Source organism: Pseudorca crassidens, chromosome 1 (genome assembly GCF_039906515.1).
Source record: "Pseudorca crassidens isolate mPseCra1 chromosome 1, mPseCra1.hap1, whole genome shotgun sequence".
NCBI lineage: Eukaryota > Metazoa > Chordata > Mammalia > Artiodactyla > Delphinidae > Pseudorca > Pseudorca crassidens.
Window position 1 is genome coordinate 104,695,207 of NC_090296.1, and position 24,114 is coordinate 104,719,320.

At 39.8% G+C, this 24,114-nt stretch overlaps 1 long non-coding RNA gene across 2 annotated transcripts; it reads right to left on the reverse strand.

Annotated features, from left to right (window-relative positions):
• Window positions 1-1,066: 1,066 nt before the first annotated feature.
• On the reverse strand, window positions 1,067-22,455 carry LOC137229725 (uncharacterized). Of its 2 annotated transcripts, none has more exons than XR_010945816.1 (3): window positions 21,828-22,455; window positions 5,650-5,784; window positions 1,067-4,655 (listed from the first exon to the last, which is right to left on the reverse strand). It is a non-coding gene; the product is annotated as an uncharacterized lncRNA (long non-coding RNA). The 2 variants fall into 2 exon arrangements; XR_010945818.1 differs by having other exon boundaries at window positions 1,067-4,556; window positions 21,828-22,451.
• Between the last annotated feature and the right edge of the window lie 1,659 nt (window positions 22,456-24,114).

Below are 24,114 nucleotides of genomic sequence, written 5' to 3' on the forward strand. Positions count from 1 at the left end.
CGGTGGCTTCTCGTTGTGGAGCACGGGCTCTAGGCATGTGGGCTTCAGTAGTTGTGGCACGCGGCCTCAGCTGTTGTGGCTCACAGGCTCTAGAGCACAGGCCCAGTAGTTGTGGCGCACGGGCTTAGTTGCTCTGCAGCATGTGGGATCTTCCTGCACCAGGGCTCAAACCCGTGTCCCCTGCATTGGCAGGCGGATTCTTAACCACTGTGCCACCAAGGAAGCCCCAAGAGGAACTTTATAGTGGAGAAACCTGACAAGCACTGCCTCAGCCAGGTGTTCAAGGTCAACATCAATAGTGATAAGTGATGATAATATGTACCCTTGATATGATGGGATGAACGTAGCACCTTACCTCTGTGAGGCCAAAAACTATAACCCCAGTCTAATCATGAGAGAAACCTCAGACAAATCCTAATAGACAATCTACAAAATACCTGATGAGTACTCCTCAAAACTGTCAAGGTCCATCAAAAACAAGGAAAGTCACAGCTGTGAGGAACCTAAAGAGACATGATGACTAAATGTAATAGTGTAATGTGGTATCCAGAATAGGATCCTGGAACAGAAAAAGGACATTAGGTAGAAACTACAGAAGTCTAAATAAAGTATGAATTTTAGTTCATAATTATTGTAAAGGGAAGATCCTGTTTCTTCCTTTCTATGGAAGGAAAAATCCAGTTCTTCCCCATTGTGTTTCTCCCCCGTGTATCTCCTTTACCTTTACAGAGAACATGTCACTTCTGACACTTCCGGTCACTAAGTGTGTAGAGGTTTTTTTCCCCATACCAACAAGCAATTCCTGAACACCAACTGGGTGTCCTACAATTCAGCTTCATTCTGATACAATACAATTCAGCTTCATTCTGGTACAGTCTAGCCAGAGATACCATCAGATTCCACAGGTTAAGTTTCAGTCCTAAAAGGCTACCCTCCTCCCCTTACCTCAGACACCAGTCACAAGCCCAGGTTATCTCCTGTACTTCTGACGGACAGGCTGAGATTCTAACGACCCCCTCCTTGGGTTTGATTAATTTGTTAGAGCAGCTCACAGAACTCTGGGAAACATTACGTTAACCAGTTTATTAAAGGATATGATAAAGGATACAGATGAACAGCCAGATGAAGAGAGCTCTGGAAGGGTCCCAAGCACAAGAGCTCCTGTCCCCATGGAGCTGGGGTGCCTCACCCTCACAGTGTGGATGTGTTCACCAACCTAGAAGCTCCTCAAACCCCATGCTTTTGGGATTTTATGGAGGCTTCATCACACAGCATTATCTATCATTGACTCCATTTTCAGCCATTCTCCCTTCTCCCAGCCCTCATCCAGGAACCCATGCAGAGTTGTCTCATTAGAACAAAAGACAGTCCTATCACCCACAAAATTACCACCCAGAGAATTACAAGGCTTTCAGAAGTTCTGTGTCAGGAACAGAGATCAAAGATCAATAGTAGGGCTTCCCTGGTGGCGCAGTGGTTGAGGGTCCGCCTGCCGATGCAGGGGACACAGGTTCGTGTCCCGGTCCGGTAAGAGCCCACATGCCGCGGAGTGGCTGGGCCCGTGAGCCATGGCCGCTGAGCCTGCGCGTCCGGAGCCTGTGCTCCGCGACGGGAGAGGCCACAACAGTGAGAGGCCCACGTACCACAAAAACAAAACAAAACAAAAAGATCAATAGTAGAACAACAGATGTTCCTAGTGCTCTTATCACTTAGGAAATGCCAAGGGTTTTAGGAGCTCTGTGCTGGGAACTGGGGGCAGACATATATTTTCTATTATCTCATAATAATGCATCAAGGTTTTTTTAATTAATTACAACAAAGTACCATACTAACATAAGATGGCAATAACAGGAGAAACTGAGGGTGGGGTGGATAGGCACTCTCTCTTCTATCTTCACAATTTTTCTGTAAATCTGAACTGTTCTAAAAAGTAAAGTTTAAAAATAAATAAATCTTAGTGTCTTTCAAAAAGTTTTACAATTTTCTCCACTGTGGTCTTGCATATATTTTGCTACATTTATCCCAACATACTTTGCATTTTTCCTTGCTACTGTAAATTTAATGTCTTTTTTTTATTACACACCCTAATAGTTTATTGCTGGTGTACAAAAATACAACAGTTTTGTACATTTACCTTAGTATTCAACAAACTTCCTCAACTTCATTATGTCTAAAATAATTATTTTCACTTTCACACGGACATTCATTAACATCTTTGAATGACAGTTTTGCTTGTTCCTTTCCATTCCTCTCAACTTGTGTTTCTTTTTTTTATCTTAGTGTCCTGTCTAACAAATAGACATGGTGATAACAGGCATAATTGTCTTATTCCTGGTTTTAAAGAGAATGATATTTGCTGTAGGGTTTTGGATTTTGTTTTCATTTGGGGTTTGTCTTTTTCTTTCTAGCCTTTATTTGGTTAAGAAGCTCACTCCTATTCCTAGTTCACTAAGATTATTGGTCATAAATGGACACTGAATTTTACTTAACAATGTCTTCTGTATCTTTTGAGATGGTCTTTTTTCTTTTAATCTTCTAGTGTGGTAAATTTTGGTTAAGTTACGGTAATTAGTTATGGTAAATTTTAGGTGTAAAGATGTAGTCATTCCAGATTTCCCCAGTCTTTTCAGGCTTTAACTCAATCAAATGATTATTTTTCTTTTCTCCCCATTCTCTCACGAGTAGAATCTAAGTACGAGGAGCTTACATGTGGTCATGGCCATGGAGGAGGGTGACTGGTTTTTTCCTGTCATCCCTCCGTATTGTAATTCTAGCTGTTGTCAGGTCACCTATCATTCTCTGGCTGTTGTCCCATCTCTACGGGCTCTCCTGGTTCACTGGCCCTCTCTCAACCATTTTCCACCCTCTTTTAGGATTGTAGAAACTTCTGCATGCTATCCCCTACTACTTTGGAGACTGAAATCTTGGCAGCTGGACTCCAGCACACTGTCAGATCACACACTATCATCATTTCTACTATAGCTATTATTTGCTGCTAGGTATGCTAGCCAAGGAGAACTACCTGGGGCTTACCATCTCATAGGGATCCTGATAGGAAGTGGGCACACACTTTCTCTCAGATCTCCACCATTATTTGGGAATTATATCACTGTCTCCTACTGATAGCTCAGCAGTGAGGATGTAGGCTGGGAGAAGGGTCCTTTCTCAGAGACACTCAACTATATCTTGTTTTCACCTCCAACTCTCTCTTAAGGGTAGGAAAACTGGCTCTTTTATCATCATTCATTCTATCGAAATCTGATGCTAATGGCATCAACTTTGGCTCTTGGCGCTCAAAATCCAGGCTTTTGAAACTCAAAAAACCTTTTTATCTCAACCTATTTTTTCTACTAGGAGATTCAAAGCTCTGTTTTGAAACTTATAAACTGAACATGGACTCATCTTTCTCTTTTCTTTTCTGTAGTAACAGCCCTCCCCTGAAGGCAGTAAATATGGAAAGCACTGCTCACTGCTGCCTGGGTTGGAGAAGAGAGAGGCAGGCGGGATATTCCAGGAATAATGAGTAATTATCAACAATAACATTTCACAATAATACTGTGCACAGCTTCCACACTCTGCCTGAATATCTTTAAAAACCCTTAAATTTAATAGATCCAAGGATGAACTCACCATTGTCCTATATTCTCTGTGTCTGGAAATGGCATTACTATCTACCCAGTAGAAACTTCTGAGTATCCTCAAATTCTTACCCCCTACCCCTTTTCCCACCATCAATTTGTTATATAATAGAAATTCTTCTCCCTCCAATCTCATTATAATATTTTGTCTTATTGGTATCCATGGCTAATGTCGGTGTACCAACGAGTCTCTGCTTATTGGCTCAGACAGATAGGTAACTCTTCGTCCTTCCTAAGCCACCTGTGTCTTCTGAGACAAAGATTGGTAGGCAGGTAGTTTATTTGGGGTCATGCTCCCGAGCAGTAGTGTGCTCAGACTCAGCTCCTACTGGCTCCCAAGGACCAACTGGACCAACTATGCGTATCTCTATCCAACTGCAGAAATGGGCAAATGGTACAAACCAGGGTAATTTTTTTTTCCTAGAGAGCAAGGAAAAAACATTGACCAGCATACTACTCATCCTAGGGAACATGAGTGAGGGCAGGAGAAGAGTAAAACAGGGAAGGGGGTAAAACCAATGTAATGGTTTTTGAATTACTGAGTTTGATCACTATTATTGAGTTGATGTGGGGCTCAGTCTCACTAAAGTCCCCTGAACAGCCATGCAGAATACACCTCAGAATTTTCTTTTTTCTTGGCCGTGCCACACGACCTATGGGATCTTAGTTCCCTGACCAGGGATTGAACCTGGGCCCCCTGCAGTGGAAGCATGGAGTCCTAACCACTGGACCGCCAGGGAATTCCCATACCTCAGAATTATCTTCCCAAGAAAGGAGTATTTATCCATGGGTTTCCATTCCCCACTGGACAGGGGTTGTCTTGAGGGGTGTTACCTCTCCTACTTTTCCAGATTTGCTTCCGTGTAGCATGGCTGAGAAGGCTCCAGCCGGCATCTTAAACAGGAGTGACAGTGAAGCCTGGGTGCAGAAGGGGAGAGCCTGCTAAGCAACCAAAGGAAGTCACTGCCCGAAGACGTCTCCACACAGCTGGTTGCTGCAGCAGGACTGAAGTAAAGGCTAGATGAGAGGATATGAGGACATATGAAGCAGAGTGCAAAAGAAATCCAACACAAGGATTAGTTGCAGCGCCCACTGCAGCAACTGGGCTCAGAGTAGTAATTAATATTCATCATCTCTCTCCTAAAATACCCAGTCCAGATTGCCCCCGCCCTTGGCCGGCACTTCAGCAAGTCTGTGTTGTTGCCTGGTGGTGACTCAGATTTTTATCTCCAAGGGCTGTGAACCGTCAGTTGTATTAACCTTATCAGGCCATCGTTGTTGCGATAGACTATTTACAGTTATCATTGGACATGCCAGTATTAGGATATGCCGCAGTGAATCCCCTGAGTTCCACACATGCTCTTTCTTGTATAGCCCCAAACTAGCTCTTCATGAGAATCAGAGTTGACCCCTCCCCCCCCCACATATGATAACTCCCTCATTTGTCTATGGGCCTACTATTATGAAAAGCTCAAAATGACCAAGTGATAGTCACAGTTTCAGGTATAGTGGAACCGTTACTGTCTCCTAAAGGAAGCATCCCCACACACCATTTCAAGAACTAGGACTTCGAATCCCATAGAGCCTAAATTGCAGGAGCAGGGAACACAAATTCCACAAATGAGTCACTGAGATGATTGTGAGAGAGTCTAGCCCATTTCCACCTTTTGGGTCACAGATCTGAGGGTCTAGTTCTTAGAGAACAACACCAAAAGTCTGCTACCTTACTGCCCGTTGTAGTAATGTTCACAGGCCTCTGTGCTTCCAGAACCCTACTCTTACAAATATAGTTTCATGATAATATCTATTATTGCCATCCCTGCCCTACAGAGGTTAGCCAATGAACCCAAAGCCATTAGGAGCCCCCTCGCCAGTGCATTCCTTATTGCCTTAGCAAGGTGCCCTCTGTTGTCCTCTTAGGGAATACAGTTGGATGGTGAGTTCTCAGATGAGTTTATTGATTATAAACCAATTCTATTATTCCTCCCTCCCCGAGCTTTCTGATTTTTACCTCAGTGATCCTGCGAAGGCTGTTTGGACCCCTCTTCTTCATTTGCTGTATGCCACAGTCACGCTCAAGTCTCAAGGAACAATCCCAGCAGCATATTAAGACTAGATCCAGGTATTCTTCTCAGGACTCTAAATTCTGAGTAAGAGGAGAATAAGCCCATTTTAATAAATTCCCCTCACCCAGCCTTTATAGTCTGCCCTTTGTAGTCAACACCTTCAAGATCTATTCTTGCTTATGCTGTCTTGGTTTCTTTCAGCTACGGTAATGTGTATAGTATTTCCTCCCAGAGCAGGCATTATATTCCTTTATTTTAAGGCTGTGCTGTGACCTGACGCAAAAATGCATCCATTATGTTTCTGGAGGAACTGATGGGCCAGGATCTTTTTTTTTTTTTTGACATCTTTATTGGGGTATAATTGCTTTACAATGGTGTGTTAGTTTCTGCTTTATAACAAAGTGAATCAGTTATACATATACATATGTTCCCATATGTCTTCCCTCTTGCATCTCCCTCCCTCCCACCCTCCCTATCCCACCGCTCCAGGCTGTCACAAAGCACGGAGCCGATATCCCTGTGCCATGCGGCTGCTTCCCACTAGCTATCTACCTTACTACGTTTGTTAGTGTGTATATGTCCATGACTCTCTCTCGCCCTGTCACAGCTTACCCTTCCCCCTCCCCATATCCTCAAGTCCGTTCTCCAGTAGGTCTGCGTCTTTATTCCTGTCTTACCCCTAGGTTCTTCATGACATTTTTTTTCCTTAAATTCCATATATATGTGTTAGCATACGGTATTTGTCTTTTTCTTTCTGACTTACTTCACTCTGTATGACAGACTCTAGGTCTATCCACCTCATTACAAATAGCTCAATTTCGTTTCTTTTTATGGCTGAGTAATATTCCATTGTAATGGGCCAGGATCTTGAAGAGGACAAGCATCGTCTTGAGAGGCACCTGCCTGGTGTAACATCTTTGCAGGGCCTCTAGGTGCAGGAGGCTGCTCGCCGCTAGCAAGGGCAAGGGAAGGGCTTCTGCCAGTCCAGAGAGTTCAGGGAAATCTGGGTGTATTAGTTTCCTAGGGAATGCCATAGCAAATTGCCACAAACTGGCTGAGTTAAACAACATAAAATTCTTCTCTCACAGTTTTGAAGACCAGAAGTCCAAAATCTAGGTGTTGGCAGGGTAGCACTCCCACTGGAGGTTCCAGAGGAGAATCAGGTCCTTGCCTCTTCCAGTTTCTGGCAGCTGTCAGCATTCCTTGTTTCGTAGCTGCATCCCTCTGCTCTGTCTTTACGTTGCCTCCTCTGTGTATCTGTGTTATGTCCCTCTGCCTCTCTCTCATAAGAACACTTGTGATGGCACTTAGGGCTCACCTGGATAATCCAGAGTAATCTCCTTATCTCAAGATCCTTAACTTACATCTCCAAAGACCCCTTTTCCAAATAAGGTAAAGTAATTACAAGTTCCAAGGATTGAGACTTGCTATGTTCAGGTGGCCATTATTCAGTTTAGCATAATGAGGTTTCAAGTTTCTCAGGCTCTTCTAACCAAATGTCCGCTTCTAAGGTTTACAGAACTGAGTCCAGTATTTTCTCCATCAGAGCCCTGACTTTGGCATGACCAACCTGTTGAGTCTGTGTATTCAGTTTCCTGTGTAGTGTTGCCACCCTTGCCATTAAAGCTTGGACTTGTTTTCATCACAACCTGCCTTAGAGCTACAGGAGAAACAGATCTCTTCACATGGAAGATTTCTGACTTTCACCATTCTATAACATTGCCCACGCTGTCTTTCTTCTTGCAGTGCCCTTCTGCCTCACTTTTCTTTTACTGGAAAGCAGTTACACATTTCTTTTTTTTTGTTGTTGTTTTACGCGGGCCTGTCACTGTTGTGGCCTCTCCCGTTGCGGAGCACAGGCTCCGGACGCGCAGGCTCAGTGGCCATGGCTCACGGGCCCAGCCGCTCTGCAGCATGTGGGATCTTCCCGGACAGGGGCACGAACCCGTGTCCCCTGCATCGGCAGGCGGACTCTCAACCACTGTGCCACCAGGGAAGCCCTGTTTGTTTCTTTTAAAAAATTAATTAATTAATTATTTTTTGGCTGCGTTGGGTCTTTGTTGCTGTGCGCGGGCTTTCTCTAGTTGCAGTGAGCAGGGGCTACTCTTCCTTACAGTGCACGGGCTTCTCTTTGTGGTGGCTTCTCTTGTTGGAGAGCACGGGCTCTAGAGAGCAGGCTCAGTAGTTGTGGCACACGGGCTTAGTTGCTCCGTAGCATGTGGGATCTTCCTGGACCAGGGATAGGGGCTTAGTTGCTCCGTAGCATGTGGGATCTTCCTGGACCAGGGATAGAACCCATGTTCCCTGTATTAGCAGGCGGATTCTTAACCCCTGCGCTACGAGGGAAGTCCCAGTTACTCACTTTTTAAGATCCAGCTCACATGTCACAATTCCCCCAGGCAAACTTAGTTGCACTGTTTTCAGTGTAATCACAGACCTCGATTCTTACCTTTTTCTTTAGAAAAAAACTTTTGTCAGCTTTCATTCTTTTAAAAACTTATTCATACCTCTTTTACAGGACCTAATGCATTGTCTTATAAATTGCTTTACAGTGCTCCCTGAATTAATGTGGGAATTCCTTGAATATAGGAATCATGTGTATTATCTTACCACTGGACATATAGTAGCCAGGCAACAGTTACGTGTTAAATGAATGAAAGATATTTCCCAGCAGTAGAGGAAAGGGCATATGTAACACTCATATTTTTACCTCATAAAATTTTTACACTTATGGATTTTATGTTGTTTTCTTATTGCATCTGACTCAGCTCTACAAATAAATAAGTCATGTCTAAACCATCAGTACTCTAGCTCAAAACGTGTGAGCAAATGCTATTGCTTGTTTTCACTCCCAAATATAAAATAAACTTACAAAGAACATTCAGTTTTAGGTATTAATGATTTTTGAGTGATAAAATTGAAAAGTGGAGGTTAGGAAAAAATATTAATAATTACTACAAAAATATGGTCTTTCTATAATGACTTGTTGAGCTTTTACTTAAAATGAGTAGCATTTAGGACTATAGATGATATTTGCATGAATTATCAAAAAGATAGAAAGGTAACGATTTGAACTGCAAAATGTTTTATATTGTTCTCTGGAGGAATAAAAGACATTGTATCAGTGGATTCTTTTACCCTAACTATTCTTAAGTCTGAGTTAGAGAATCTATCCATTAAAGTGAATTTGAGTTAAACATTTAAGAAATTGCTTCTACTTTATCATAACATATAGAGTAAAAGTATTATAAATGAGGATTTCTACACTGTAATTTGAAATGACTCAAATCTGTGGCTAAAAATAACATTACCTCCATATAAACCCAAGAAGACAAGTTGGAAAGCAATTAGAAGCTCAATATTTTATTTAAAAATTGAAAATTATCCTGTAGGTAATGTGGTGTGTGTACGAGTGTGTGTAATTTTGTCCTCTTTCTTTACATGCCACATTTCTAATGCAAAGAAATCATTTCTAAGTTACATGTGGCCTCAAATATCTAAACCATTGAGAAAACTCTCTTTGAGTTTTCTTACCAAATATAGGTTGACATTCCAGTTCTGTTAAGAGATGGTGAGAGATAAAATGAATGGCTTGAGGGGTTTGCAAGAAACCACTTATAAATTAAGCTGAAGGTCTTATCTACCTGCACAAACTTGTTTAGCTTTCAACTGAAGAGACTCAAGAGAAGATAAATAAGTTACAAGCAATTTATTAAGTAAATCTGTTGCATCTGAACTCTTCCTCCTTCTCTTGACTCATTTATGAGGCCAAAAATAAACTCACTTCTTCTAAGGAGATAATTTTGAGGTTAAAACACTATACTACCGGTCTAGTGTACAGTGAAAGTACAAAAAGCAACTTGGGGGTTTCCCTGGTGGCGCAGTGGTTGAGAGTCCGCCTGCCGATGCAGGGGACGCGGGTTCGTGCCCCGGTCCGGGAGGATCCCACATGCTGCGAAGCAGCTGGGCCTGTGAGCCATGGCCGCTGGGCCTGCGCGTCTGGAGCCTGTGCTCCGCAACGGGAGAGGCCACAACAGTGAGAGGCCTGTGTACCGAAAAAAAAAAAAAAAAAAAGCAACTTGGCATCTCTTATTAGAAATACACATAGAATCACAGAATTTTAGAACAATAGGGCATGTCCCTCATTGTATGTGCTAGCTGATGTTTAAGGACAAAAAAAGTGTTTATTGCAAAATAAATAGAAAAATACTGACTTCAAAAATAATGTTCTTTTGCCACATTGAGCTTTTTGGATCAGTTTTATGTATAGAAATATTTTCCTATTATGTGAAAAATTCATAGGAAACAATGTGAAATCTAAACAACCAAATTAACGTCAATAGGGAAAGAGGTTAAATAAATTGTGGTATATTGACACTATATTCCCAAAAATATAAATGTATAAATTAGATGGGTATGCAACACCATAGATTAAAAGACATAGTAGGAAAAAAAAAAAACAAGTTGAGGAAAAATGTATACTATTTACTATCTAAGTAGAACTGTATGCATCAAACTTATAACAGTGGTAACTCCTGGCACAGGGGGAGGGTATTGGGATTTGGGGATTTGGTCAAAAGGAACTTTAGCCTTATTGAAAATGTATTCAATATTACGTTTTTTTAGAATAATTTTAAATCTCTTTTTGTATTATAATTAGTTAAAACATGATTAAATGAGAGAATGAATGGAAAATATCATTAATTATACAGTGCTACATTAATATAAGGTTTAATACAAATATAAATTTATATTTAATATAAAAATATTAGATAAGATTTGGTGTAAGGAGGAAAAGATAAGGCACTTAACCAAAATTACTCCTGATTCTTATTCAATGATAATATTGAAAAAAATAATTTTCCAGAGGACTTTTTAGTATAGTTCAAAATTTCTATTCAAATGAGAAAACAAATTCTGGCTCATGATGGCTCCAGGACACTGTCACTGTAAGTAAGAAATGAGTATTTAAATGAAAACTAATGTTATAACATTTGCTTTTGGCTGCCCAATGGATCTCCCTTTGGAAAACTTCCATTACTCCCACTTTATATAATTCTGAAAGAATGTCCATCATAAGCCAGCACACCCCTTACCACAGGGATGAGAATGTGGTCCAAGCTAGGCCACTCTAACTCTCTTCTGGGAGTTTAAGTTTTAAGTGTGGAATCTAATAAAGGACTCAATTAGAAAAAAGACAGACAACCCAATAAAATACTTAAACAAGCACTTCACAAAGGAGGGTATCTAATTATTCAATGAGGCTATGAAAAGAAGGTGTTCAACATCTAAAGTCATCAAGGAAATGTACACAATGAGATAACACTACTTACTCTCCAGAAAGGATAAAAAGTTTTAAATGACACTACCAAGTGTTGATAAGAATGTGGAGCAAGTGGAACTCTTATCATCTGCAGGTGGGAATATAAACGGGCACAGCCTCTTTGGAAAACTATTTGGCTATATCTACTACATCTGAATGTACGCTTACTTTACCACCCAGCGGTTACACCCTTAGAGAGTGAAAACATATGTGAACCAAAAACATGTGGAAGAACATTCATTTGTAGCTTTGTTTACAATATTACCAAATTGGAAACGACCCACATGTCCATCAAGAATACAGTATTTGTAGAGTGAAATACTATATAGCAATCAGAACAAGCAATTGGTATATGCAACAATAAGGATATATTTCCCAGGCATTACCTTGAGCAAAAGAAGTCAGACATTAAAGCATACTGTATGATTCCGTTTAAATAAAGTTCAAAAATAGGCAAAACACATTTATGTGACAGAGAAGTCAGAACAGTGGATACCTCTGAGGGGTAATGACTGGGAGAGGGCATAAGGGAGATTTCTAGGGCAATGATAATGGCCTATATCTTGGTATACATACTAGTTATGAGACAGGAAGGAAGGGGGCAGAGCACAGCCGTTAAAAGAATGACACAGCCGTTGAGAAAATCAGGATATGACAAAAACTGGTTAGAACCAACTAGGCCCAAGATGTTGGAAGATTTGATTCCCAATAGCCCTTGAATCTCATTATACGCTCACTGAAATACATTAGCTAAATGACACACCCATCAATGGTGCCCTGACAGTTCTGAGGCCCACCATAAAAGGCCAAAAAGTGGGCCATGGCCCAGTTCCTGGAAATCCCCACCCCTTCCCCAAAATAGTTTGAATATTCCTCCCACTTGTTGGCATATGAGATTACCTAGCCCATAAGAACTAACCACCCCATACCCCGGGGGCTGCTCTCACTTTCTGAGCCGGTCCACATTCTGCCTATGGAATGTGTATCCCTCCCAATAAACCTGCTTTCACCGTGAAACCTCTTACTATGGCTCACTCTTGAATTCTTTCCTGCGCGAAGCCAAGGACCCTCACTTGGTGGCCCGTCCCAGGGGCTCACTCGCATCCTGGGATGTGATATTTCCTTCTCCCATATCAGTTACATGAGTGTGTTCACTTGGTAACAATTTATTGAGCTATACACTTAAGATCTGTGTACTTAATATATGTTATACTTTAATTTAAAAGGTTTACAAAATAAAATTTCTAGCAGAGACACACAGAGATGGAAGGCAGGTGGAACCAAGTTATCCCAAAGCTGGGACCTCTATAAGACTGACCGTGAGTTCCCACCTCTGAGGTCCCCAGAGCTCCAGAGCTATTCTAGTTTCTCTCTTGCCCAGGAACTGGTTGTTAAATTATTGTTTTGATTCTCTGGATCCTTACAATAAATTCCTTTCCATTTTTTCCCTAACATAGTAAGAGTTGGTTTCTTACTGAGACCGAACTTGAGTTGCCAGGAAAAATGTTGGTATTATTCTTGAGGTAAATAGTTACTTTATTTTTTTAAAAAGACAAATGCCTTATAGGTAAAGTGGAAAAAAATTTTCTTATAAATGATAGAAGCCTAGTTGAGTACATTGGAATGCTTGGCTATAAGCAAGAACGTTATATAAGTGACGTCTGTACTGGAAGGGAATGCCATATAACTTAACAGCAATAAAATCCAGATCTAACATCAGAATTAAAAGAATAATAGCCACATGGGTAAGATCAGTTAGACCTGGTGTCTCCTGCCAATTATTACTCTTGAGCACACTGACCTAAACATGATTAACTGATCCTTAATATTCCCTAGTGCAACCAAGAAGGATGGAAAGTTTAAAATGGCTAACTTACAAGGACAATTCTCTTCTAAAGAGGGTGGATCCTGTTATAAGAAAGCCCCTTCTGTTTTGTTGAATACCTTGATAGATCTGGATACACAAAACAAGGCTAGAGCTAAATTCGAGACTGAAGATTTGAATTGTTCTGCATTTTAGAGACAGAAGAAATTGGAGTTCCTGGTATACTCATTGAGGGTAGAGGAGTTCAGGAAAGAAAGGAAGAGGATAACATGAACTTGGGGAGAAATGGGTAGAAAAGAAACATACCTTGGGCTACACACCCCTACACACCCAAAAAATTATTTGCGTTTTAACAATGCAAGCCCCATATCTATCTCCCCAAAATATTCAATCAAGGTTACTCAACACATAAATGTTTCTTGTGTGTGTGTATTTCAAACACAAGAGTTATGCTTCAGATAAAAGTTAGTATAATATTTAGCAGACAGAATACTGCTCAACATATACTAGAGAATGAGATGACCCATAAAGAGAACCATTGCCAACAGTGGGCATATGAACATGAGTACATCTAGAATTCAAAGAAATCTAGAGGAATGCTTTGTATTTCCACAGAACTTGGAATAGTGGGATCAAGATACTCTCTGCATAGTCTCATGGGAAGGAAACTCCAACTAACACATGGCTTACACAAGACTTCACTAAAGCTAAGAAGTAACAAAAGGGAAATAAACTCATCATGTAAGACCAAACTAGATTGCTTGGTTATGATTTGCTTACCAGCTCTCAGTCCTCTGTCCAGTTGAGGGGACTTATTGTTTAGGGGATTATACCTGGACATCTATCGGTCAGTTAAGAGGCTTGCTACTCTAAATGACAGAAAAACAAATCCAAGACTAAACAATGATGCTGGCTCACATAACCAGAAGTCTAGACAGTACAGGCTTCAGGTACAATGTGATCAAGGCTCTGGTCCTATTTTTCTTGCAGTTCTGTCAGCTCCATTCTCCTTCACGTGTAGGTTTTGTTCTCAGGCTGATATCCTTCAAGGTCACAAAATGGCTGCCAGCAGGAAATGGGCAATATTCAATACGAAGAGTGAGATTGACTTTCCATCACTACCGCTCAAATAAAAGGAAGTACTTTCCTAAAAGCTTTAAGTAACTCATATTTAATCAGCCAGCATCGGGGCACATTCCCATTTGTAAACCATTTGCTGGCCAGGGGCAGGATTACCATGAGTAGCTTACCTTAACCAGTCCTCCCTTGGTGAGCCAAGGACGGAGTTAGCTTTCCCTGAGTCAGAAAGGCTATATCTGATAAGGACCAGTACCCAACCAAAACTGGAGATTAATGAGAAAGGAGGCTTGGCAACTGGGTTATGGGTAATCATCTAGAATATCCACTATATCTATTTTCTACCTCCCTCAGACTCTTGCACTATTTTCCCCCTTGCTCTTTGTAATCCATCCTCACTGGCCTTCTTTCAGATCTTCAACATGCTTTGTTCCTTTTCCCTCTAAGGTCTTTGCTCAAGCTATTCCTTTAGCCTGGAATGCTCTTCTTCCACTCCCTTTCCTAGTGAAATACTCATCGGTGTGCTTTCCACTGAAAAGTCACCCCTTTAGTAGAGCCTTCCCTCAGCCCCATACTAGCTCACGTGCTGCTTCTTCCCACTCTAACTTAAGCAAAAAGAGAAGACAGTTGATTCTCATTATTCCTGGTAGGTATGTTCTATAAAGTTGCCACAAATACCGAATTAGTGAATACTGAACCACTGTTGCTAGGGGATACAGGCTTAGGTTCCAGGGAACCTGGTCACAACACTGTCAGTAACCAACCAATACATAACATTGTTTTATGGGTGTTTCTGTTTAAAGACACCTGATTTAATATATAGTTGACTCATTAACATAGAACTCACAGCCAATAGTACTATAACTCACACCTGAACTAAGCTGATGTAACACACGTGTTTTCTCTGTAAGGCACCTCACGCCTTCCTGCGCTCAGGGACATTAGAGAACACTTCAGCACTCCCCTCGCGGGACATTTTAAGCAGCAAGGTTACCAATAATAAGTGCAAAAATTAGATAAATGCGAAAAGGACATGTTTACAGTCTGAGAGCTGAAATAAGAAGGCAGAGTGTGGCCTTGTTTGACCTCAGCTGGGAACGTGCATATCAGGCAATTCAAAATTTTCACCATTCTGCACGCGTGCATGTCTACAAATGATGGAATGACCACAAAAGTCCAAAGGTATTGATGTTGGGGTTACGCATAAATTTTAGCCAGTAGGCAAATTTGCAAATACAGAATCTATGACTAATGAGGATCAACTGTATATTGCTTCATATACCTGGGGAGTCCTAGAAGGTGAATCTGATGCCAGGTGTGACTGGATCTCAGAGTTCCAGGGCTCTTTCTGCCTCCATCTTCTGCCTTTTCTCGGCTTCCTTCTTGAAAACCTCTCTCCACCCGTTAGCACAACAGCCGCTGGTAGCCCCAAGTCTATGTAACTCTTAGTTTACCCACAAACCCAGAGGAAAAAGAAACCCTTTGTCTCTCAAGCTCTCAGTACGAATCTATGGGAAGACTGGTCCTTCTTGCACCCTGCTCTACCCTCTCTGGCGGGAGGGAGCATGTCAGCCCCACACGACCCACGTAGACAAGACTCCTCACTGGGAAGGGGGCCCTGGGATCAGAAGAAAGAGAACAAGCACAGTGGAAAAAATTTAAAATGTCAATTATAGTTGACATACTTTTAGAATTCTTTAAAATGAAAAATGAACTTTTTTTTTTTGGCCGTGCTGCATGGCTTATGGGACCTTAGTTCCCTGAACAGGGTTGAACCCAGGCCCATGGCAGTGAAAGCATGGAGTCCTCACCACTGCCAGGGAATTCCCTGAACATATTTTTTTAAAATAATAACTATTTTAATATATTTATAATTAAAGAAGATGTGGTATATACACACAATGGAATATTACTCTGCCATAAAAAAGAATGAATGGACGCCATTTTCAGTAACCAGGATGGACCGAGAGATTATCATATGAAGTGAAGTAAGTCAGACAAAGACAAATATCATATGATACCACTTATGTGTGGAATCTAAAAAAATGATATAAATGAACTTATTTACAAAATAGAAATAGACTCACAGACATAGAAAACAAACTTCTGGTTACCAAAGGGGACAGCAGGGGGTGGGGAGGTAAATTAGGAGTTTGGGACTAACAGATACACACATATATATATGTGTATATATACATATATTTTATACACATGTATAAAATAGGTAAACAACAAGGACCTACTGTATAGCACAGGGAACTCTACTCAATACCTTGTAATATTCTATAATGGAAAGGAATCTGAAAAAATATATATATTTAAAACTGAGTCACTTTGCCATACACCTGAAACTAATGCATTGTAAATTAACTATACTTCAATTAAAAATGTTTTTAAAGAATAATAAAAAATCATAGTAGATATATTTCCTTGGCACACCACTGGACCAGTGTGCACATGCTTCACATGAGACAGCACTGTTCTAAACACTCCCATTACTAACCCCTGATGTAGGTCTTAGTATCATTCCATTTAACATACGAGGAAACTGAGGCACATCAAGATAATTTTTGAAAAGGAGCAGTGATGGTGGACATCAGTCTTCTTACTGACTTTAGAAAATATTATTTCTAATATTTCACCATGAAATGTGGTGTTTGAGGAACTTTTTTTTTTCTGTACATTTTTTATAGCTATGTTTTATAAAGGTAAACAAGTTTCCTGTTCTGAGTTTTCCTAATGAGGATTTTTTTTAATGTACCTAACTTACCATTGTAAAATGTAATAATTGGACTAAAATATTTTTTTAAATACCCTTGAGATGTTTCCTCACCATTTGCTTATTTCCTATCAACCAAATCATAGACTGTTCAGATTGCTGTTGACCACAGAACATTAATTGGATTCAATTTGCAGAAAAGAAAATTTTTTCCTGCATTTGTAAGAGAATCATATTGTTTTTCTCTTATGATCTACTAAGTTAGTAGATCATTTATAAGTTTCCCTCGCATTTCTAAGACAAATTCTACTTGTTCTAGAGTAACTTGTATAGTCATCCCTAACCACTCTCTTTCATAACCCATATCCAGTCTACTAAATCTATTAGTAGACTCAACTGGCCCCTTCTTCAAATTATACCCTGAATTTGACCACTTCTTACTACCTCTGCCATCGAAAATAAAGACATCATTATCTGTTGCCGAGATGGAATCATCGATCCACTCCTGGTCCCTTTGCCTCCACACTTGCCTCTTTATAGGTGATTCTCAAATTGCAGTTGTAATGATCCTTTAAAAATGTAAGACTTCCCATTTCCTCAGAGTGAACACTATAATCCTTTTAATGGCCCACATCTCCTGTTGCTCTCCCCTGTTCTTGTTCACTCTGAATCACCCCACTGGCCTTCTTGCTCTTCCTTGAGTACACCAGGTACACTGCTACCTCAGGGCCTTTGCATTTGCTGATTCAACTGCCTCTGCCTAGGTAATTCTTTCCACAAATGAGTACAAATATGTATATTGGTCTACATGTATACTAATAGATGGCTACATATATACATGTCTACACATAGATTACACATATAGGTCTACCTATATATTATACACCTGTCTACATATATCCATCAACTCTTAGGTCCATGCCCAAATGTCACCTTCTGAGTGAGATGTTTCGGATAACACTATGGACAGCTGCAATCATGCTCCTGTATTACTTTACCCCCTCCCCACAGCAGCTTTATATTTCTCCACATTTTTCTCCATCTGATATACTGCATACTTGCTTATTTATTGTGTTTCTCCTCCATTAGAATGTCAGCTTCATGACAGTAGAGGTGTTTGCCTGTTTTGTTCCCTGTTACACCTGCAGTGCATGAGTCACTCAGTAAATATTAAATAGATGAGTGGACCATTATTTTATTCATCGTTTGCCTCAAGATCTGCTTCTGTCTCCCCTCATTGTTGGATTCAGTTTAGTAACATTTTATTTAGGATTTGAGGAGCTATGTTTCTTAATGTGACTGGCTTACAATTTATTGGATTGATTGTACTTTCTTTGTTCCTCTTTCTCCCTTCAACTTTTTAGGAAGTTATATCTCCTATTTTCATTCTTTCAGTAGTTACCCTCAAAATGTTAACATGTAGTATAGACTTAGAAGAGGAAATTAACAGTATCTCTACTCTCCCCCAGTATGATACAGAGACCCTGATCAGACCACATGTTCTGGTTGCTAGTAATTTGGGCTACACTTTGTAGACTGTCAATGTAATTCATGTCCATAGTATGTCTGAAAAAAATTATGAAGCAGACACAATCCTTGGGGTCTCCTCTCCTTTCTGCATTTTTGCACAATTTCTCCACCTGGGCAGAGGAGTTTTATCTGAACCTGTACATTCTGGTTTTAATGCCGTTATACTCTTTCCTATTAATACATATTGTCTATCAATACCTACAGTCATGAAAGAATCTTATTAACTAGGTCACAATAACCAATGAGATTTACAGTGTTATGTCACCTTAAAGTAATTACATTTCAGCATAAAATAAATGAAAATATCAATACATCACTAGTGGGGAAATTTAAATAGAATAGTTAAATTAAACCTAGTCAAGGGCTCCCTTGTTATTCCTTAAAAAATGTAATATGTATTGCTAACTTCTTTTACTCATGGTCTTTGTCCCATCAATAAGAATTAACAAAAGCTGATTTGATTGTCTCAAATTATTTTTCCTCCATCACTACTTCTTACCCCTCACTGACGTCATCAGTAATATTCTCTCTAACCTTTGCCAGCATTCAAAATATTCTTTATTACATCCGCATCTGTACTAAAATATGAAACCAATATATCTTGTCTTCTTAGTTTATTAATGTTGATACGAATTACGTTCAACCTGTAAATATTTTTTAAAATACTAAACAGCTTAGCAGCATCAGAATCTTGATTTTTGTGGAATACAACTGAATATCTAATGTCATGATTTTTTTTTTTTCCCCACACTGTGTGGCATCTTAGTTCCCTGACCAGGGGACCAGAGATCAAACCCATGCCCCCTGCAGTGGGAGCACAGGGTCTTAACCACTGGACTGCCAGGGAAGTCCTTAATGTCATGATTTTTAAAGCGTTACTTACTTAAATATTTTATTTTATTTTTTAAATATGCCCTGCTCTTGTAACACAATGCTGGAAAGACTGCCGCTCTCTTGTGACACAGTGCCAGAAAGACTGCCCCATTTACTTTTATCAGTGCCTATTTCCCCATATCACCTTCAAAACAGAGTTTTAGTATTATATTTGGTTTTGCTACATTATTAAGTATAAAGAAATAAAGTACGATCACTTTGGAAGACAGTTGGCTGTTAATAAATTATTTTAATTTGCATTATTTACTTACTAAAAATGTGAATATTTTCTTGGTTTACTCTTTACGTTTCTCTTTGTAACAAGCTGTTAGTTACTATCCTTAAAAATGAGTTACTACCTGAAGAATGTTTTGACTAGAATCTGGCATATAGTAAGTTCTGAATAAATGTTACTTGTTCTCATTATGATTATTGTTAAAATATTATCTTTGTTTTTTGTTACTATGATCATCCCTGGACCTAATGAGGCTAGATTTAGCCCATTGATTTATACCAAATTCCTTCTTTCTCTATTTATTTTTAATAGGCTTTATATTTTAGAGCAGTTTTAGGTTCACAGCAAAATTGAACAGAAGGTAGAGATTCTCACAGATTCCCTGCCCTGAGGCAGGCATTATCAACACTCCCCATGAGATTGATGCATTTGTTACAACTGACAAATGTCCACTGATGCATCATTATCAGGCAAAGTTCATAGTTAATATTAGGGTTCACTCTTGGTGTTGTACATTCAGTGAGTTTGGACAAATGTATAGTGATGTATAGCCACCATTATAGTATCACACAGAGTAGTTTTACTGCCCTAAAAATCCTCTATGCCTTGCCTATTCATCCCTCCCTCCCCTTAGCAACCACTGATCTTTTTACTGTTTCCATAGTTTTGGCTTTTCCAGGATTCCAAAACTTGGACTCATACAGTGTGTAGTCTTCACATTGGTTTCATTCACTTAGTAATACTCATTTAAGTTTCCTCCATGACTTTTCTTGACTTGATAACTCATTTCTTTTTAGCACCAAATAATATTCCACTGTCTCTATGTACCTTAGTTTACTTATCCATTCATTTACTGAAGGACATCTTGGTTGCTTCCAAGTTCTGCCAATTGTGAATGAAGCTGCCATAAACATCCTTATGCAGGTTTTTCATTTTCAACTCCTTTGGGTAGATATCAAGGAGCACAACTGCTGGATCTAATGGTAAGAGTATGTTTAGTTTTGTAAGAAATAGCCAACTGTCTCGCAAAGTGATTGTACTATAGTACTTTGCATTCCCATCAACAATAAATGAGAGTTCCTATTGCTACTCATCTTCTTTGGCATTAGCTGTGTCCGTGTTCTGGATTTTGGCCATTCTAACATGTGTAGAATGTATATGCATATGTAGTGGTCTCTCATTTTAATTTGCCTTTCCCTGATGATATAAGATATGGAGTATCTTTTCATATGCTTATATGCTATCTGTATATCTTCTTTGGTGAGGTGTCTGTTAAGGTCTTTGGTCCATTTTTTAGTTGCATTATTTGTTTTTATGTTGTTGAGTTTTAAGAGTTCTTTAATGTTTGGATAACAGTTTTTTATCAGGTATGTCTTTTGTAAATGTTTTCTTAGTTAGGGAAATCCCCCCCGCCTCATCAATGTTTCAGATGCCATCTCTTCTCACCTTCTCTAGAATACTGTTTTAGCAAATCTCACCTTTCTCTCCTGCATTATTCGACTTCCCTCTCTACTGGATTTTTCCCTAGCAGCATACAAAATGCCTTTTATATCTCCTATTTTTAAAAAAACACAACAGGGACTTCCCTTGCTGGCACAGTAGTTAAGAATCTGCCTGCCAGTGCAGGGGACATGGGTTCAAGCCCTGGTCTGGGAAGATCCCACATGCCGTGGAGCAACTAAGCCCATGTGCCGCAACTACTGAGACCGCATGCCACAGCTACTGAAGCCTGCGTGCCTAGAGCCCGTGCTCTGCAACAAGAGAAGCCACGGCAATGAGAAGCCTGCGCGCCACAGTGAAGAGTAGCCCCCGCTCACTGCAACTAGAGAAAGCCGGTACACAGCAATGAAGACCCAAAGCAGCCAAAAATAAATAAATAAATAAAATTAAAAATAATAATAATAAAAAAATAAAAAAACATGACAAGAAAACACTCTTGATCACAATTTCGAATCCTGAATTCTCACTTTCCCTTTACAGTAAACTAAAAAGGAATTGTCTAAACTTGTCTCATCTCATCTTTCTTCCAATCTCTTTTTAAAGTTATGAATTTATTTCACATGGTATATACACTATGGAACAAAAATTAAAATAATCAAAATTCCATTAAAAATTTCAAAATATGTAGGAAATAGTGAAATAAGATTGACAAAATATTAATAATTGTTGAAGCTGCATAATGAGTCCCTGTAGGTTTATTATACTAGTCTTTATATATATATATATTTGAAATTCTGCCATAATAAAATGTTAAAGAAGTTTGTGTTGAAGTCTTTCTCCTGCTCTTTCCCTATCCACCTCATCTGCCCTGTCCTCTACAGGTAATCACTTTTATTAGTTTCTTATGTATCCTTTCAGAGCAGATACAAGTAAAAATGAACATATATTCTCTACCTTCTTTTCTTACACACAAGGTCGTACACCTCATACACATTCTGTGATTTGCTTTTATCGTGTTAACAGTAGGTGTTGTACGCTACCTTGTGTGTGAGGCACCAGTCTGTAGAGCAAAACTTTTCTTTGCTTTTCGTATTGAGTTACCTTTCAGTCCAGGGTCTCCCTCAGATAGACATCTAGGACTTTCCTTCTTCTCCCTTGGGGCTCCTTCTCCTGCACACAGGGTCCTGATATTTTTCTCCTTATGCTGGCACTGTCCTTGAGGGCTGGAGTCGGATCCTTGAGGGCTGGAGTCGGATCCCTGAAGTCCTGCGTGTTCCCCGGCGCAGCGGTGTCTGCTCAAGGCCTTCGCATCTTGGGAGGCGGTTTCACTCCTTCAGGTCCTGGGGAGTGAAGCATCTATGACAGTGGTCCCCAACCTTTTTGGCAGCAGGGACCTGTTTCGTGGAAGACAGTTTTTCCATGGACGGGGCTTTGAGGGGGGAGTATGGTTCAGGCGGTAATGTAGCTATGGGGAGGGATGGGGAGCCGCAGGCAGAGGAAGCTTCGCCTGCTCGTCCACTGCTCACCTCTTGCTGTGCGGCCCGGTTCCTAACAGGCCGTGGACAGATACTGGTCTACAGCCCCGGGGGTTGGGGACCCCTGATCTATGAGACAAAGCTTTCCTTTGCAGATGGTGACTACTTCTTGTGGCCAATTTTTAGTGCAAAGTCTTACCAAGGATTTCTTTCCATTTGGGTGTGTGAGTGTGAAATGGGAATGGGGATATAAAGAAGAAAAAAAGGAAGAAAGTCAAATCCAGCCACTCATGTAAAACTTTTAATTGTTTGGTTCTATTTTTACATTATCTGTATCATTAACCTTTATTTCTGTTTATAAAAATTTTTTAAATACGTATTTGTTTTCTATTTAAAAAGATACTGCTTTTCCACTAAAAATAGTTCCTGGAATTCTTACTATTTATTTTTCTGTAAACAGTTTCCTATTTTCTATAGAGGTTTCCATCGATATTTTAATTGTACTGCATTAAATCTATGACTAAATTAGGAAAGATATTGTGTTCCTCAATACATTAATTATTTACACCCCAGAATGTAACATATTGCTTGTTCTATTCAAACCTACCTTTATTGTAATGCTTTCTTATTAGATCTAGTTGGGACTTTGCTAGGCTAATTTTATAAATGCTTTGCTAATTTTATAAATGTCTTAGCACCTTAGCATGGCTAACATACACTGGATTGTTCAAAAACAATTTTGATAACAAATTAAGGAAAAAAATCAGAATAATATACTGATGGAAAGTTATAAAACGTCAAAAAAGTCTGAATAATGAGGCTAATTAGCTTTACTGAATCCAAAATTCCCATGTCCTAAGGTAACACCATTCTGTCAAGACAGTGATTGGCACATGGCAATCCTTCCCTCAGTCAGGCGCCAGCGCCCTGCACAACTAGTTCCATTTGGGCAGACACCAACTCATTTCTAAGCTAAACTGTTTTGTAGTTCAAACCTCCCTAGGTTAGGGTTGCCAGATAAAACACAGGACAGTTAAATTTGCAATTCAGATAAACAAGTAATACTTTATTCTAGTATAAGTATTCCTTTTTTAAAACATCTTTATTAGAGTATAATTGCTTTACAATGGTGTGTTAGTTTCTGCTTTATAACAAAGTGAATCAGTTATACATATAAATATATCCCTATATCTCTTCCCTCTTGCATCTCCCTCCATCCCACCCTCCCCATCCCACCCCTCTAGGTGGTCACAAAGCCCTGAGCTGATCTCCCTCTGCTATGCAGCTGTTTCCCACTAGCTATTTATTTTACATTTGGTAGTGTACATATGTCCATGCCACTCTCTCACTTTGTCCCAAATTACCCTTCCCCCTCCCATATCCTCAAGTCCTTTCTCTAGCAGGTCTGCACCTTCATTCCCATCTTGCCCCTAGGTTTTTCTGACCATTTTTTTTCTAGATTCCATATATATGTGTTAGCATACAGTATTTGTTTTTCTCATTCTGACTTACTTCACTCTGTATGACAGTGCCTAGGCCCATCCACCTCACTACAAATAACTCAGTTTCATTCCTTTTTACAGCTGAGTAATATTCCATTGTGTATATATGCCACATCTTCTTTACCCATTCATCTGTTGATGGACACTTAGGCTGCTTCCATGTCCTGGCTATTGTAAATAGAGCTGCAATGAACATTTTGGTATATGACTCTTTTTGAATTATGGTTTTCTCAGGGTATATGTCCAGTAGTGGGATTGCTGGGTCGTATGGTAGTTCTATTTTTAGTTTTTTAAGGAACCTCCATACTGTTCTCCATAGTGGCTGTATCAATTTATATCCCCACCAACAGTGCAAGAGGGTTCCCTTTTCTCCACACCCTCTCCAGCATTTATTGTTTGTAGATTTTTTTT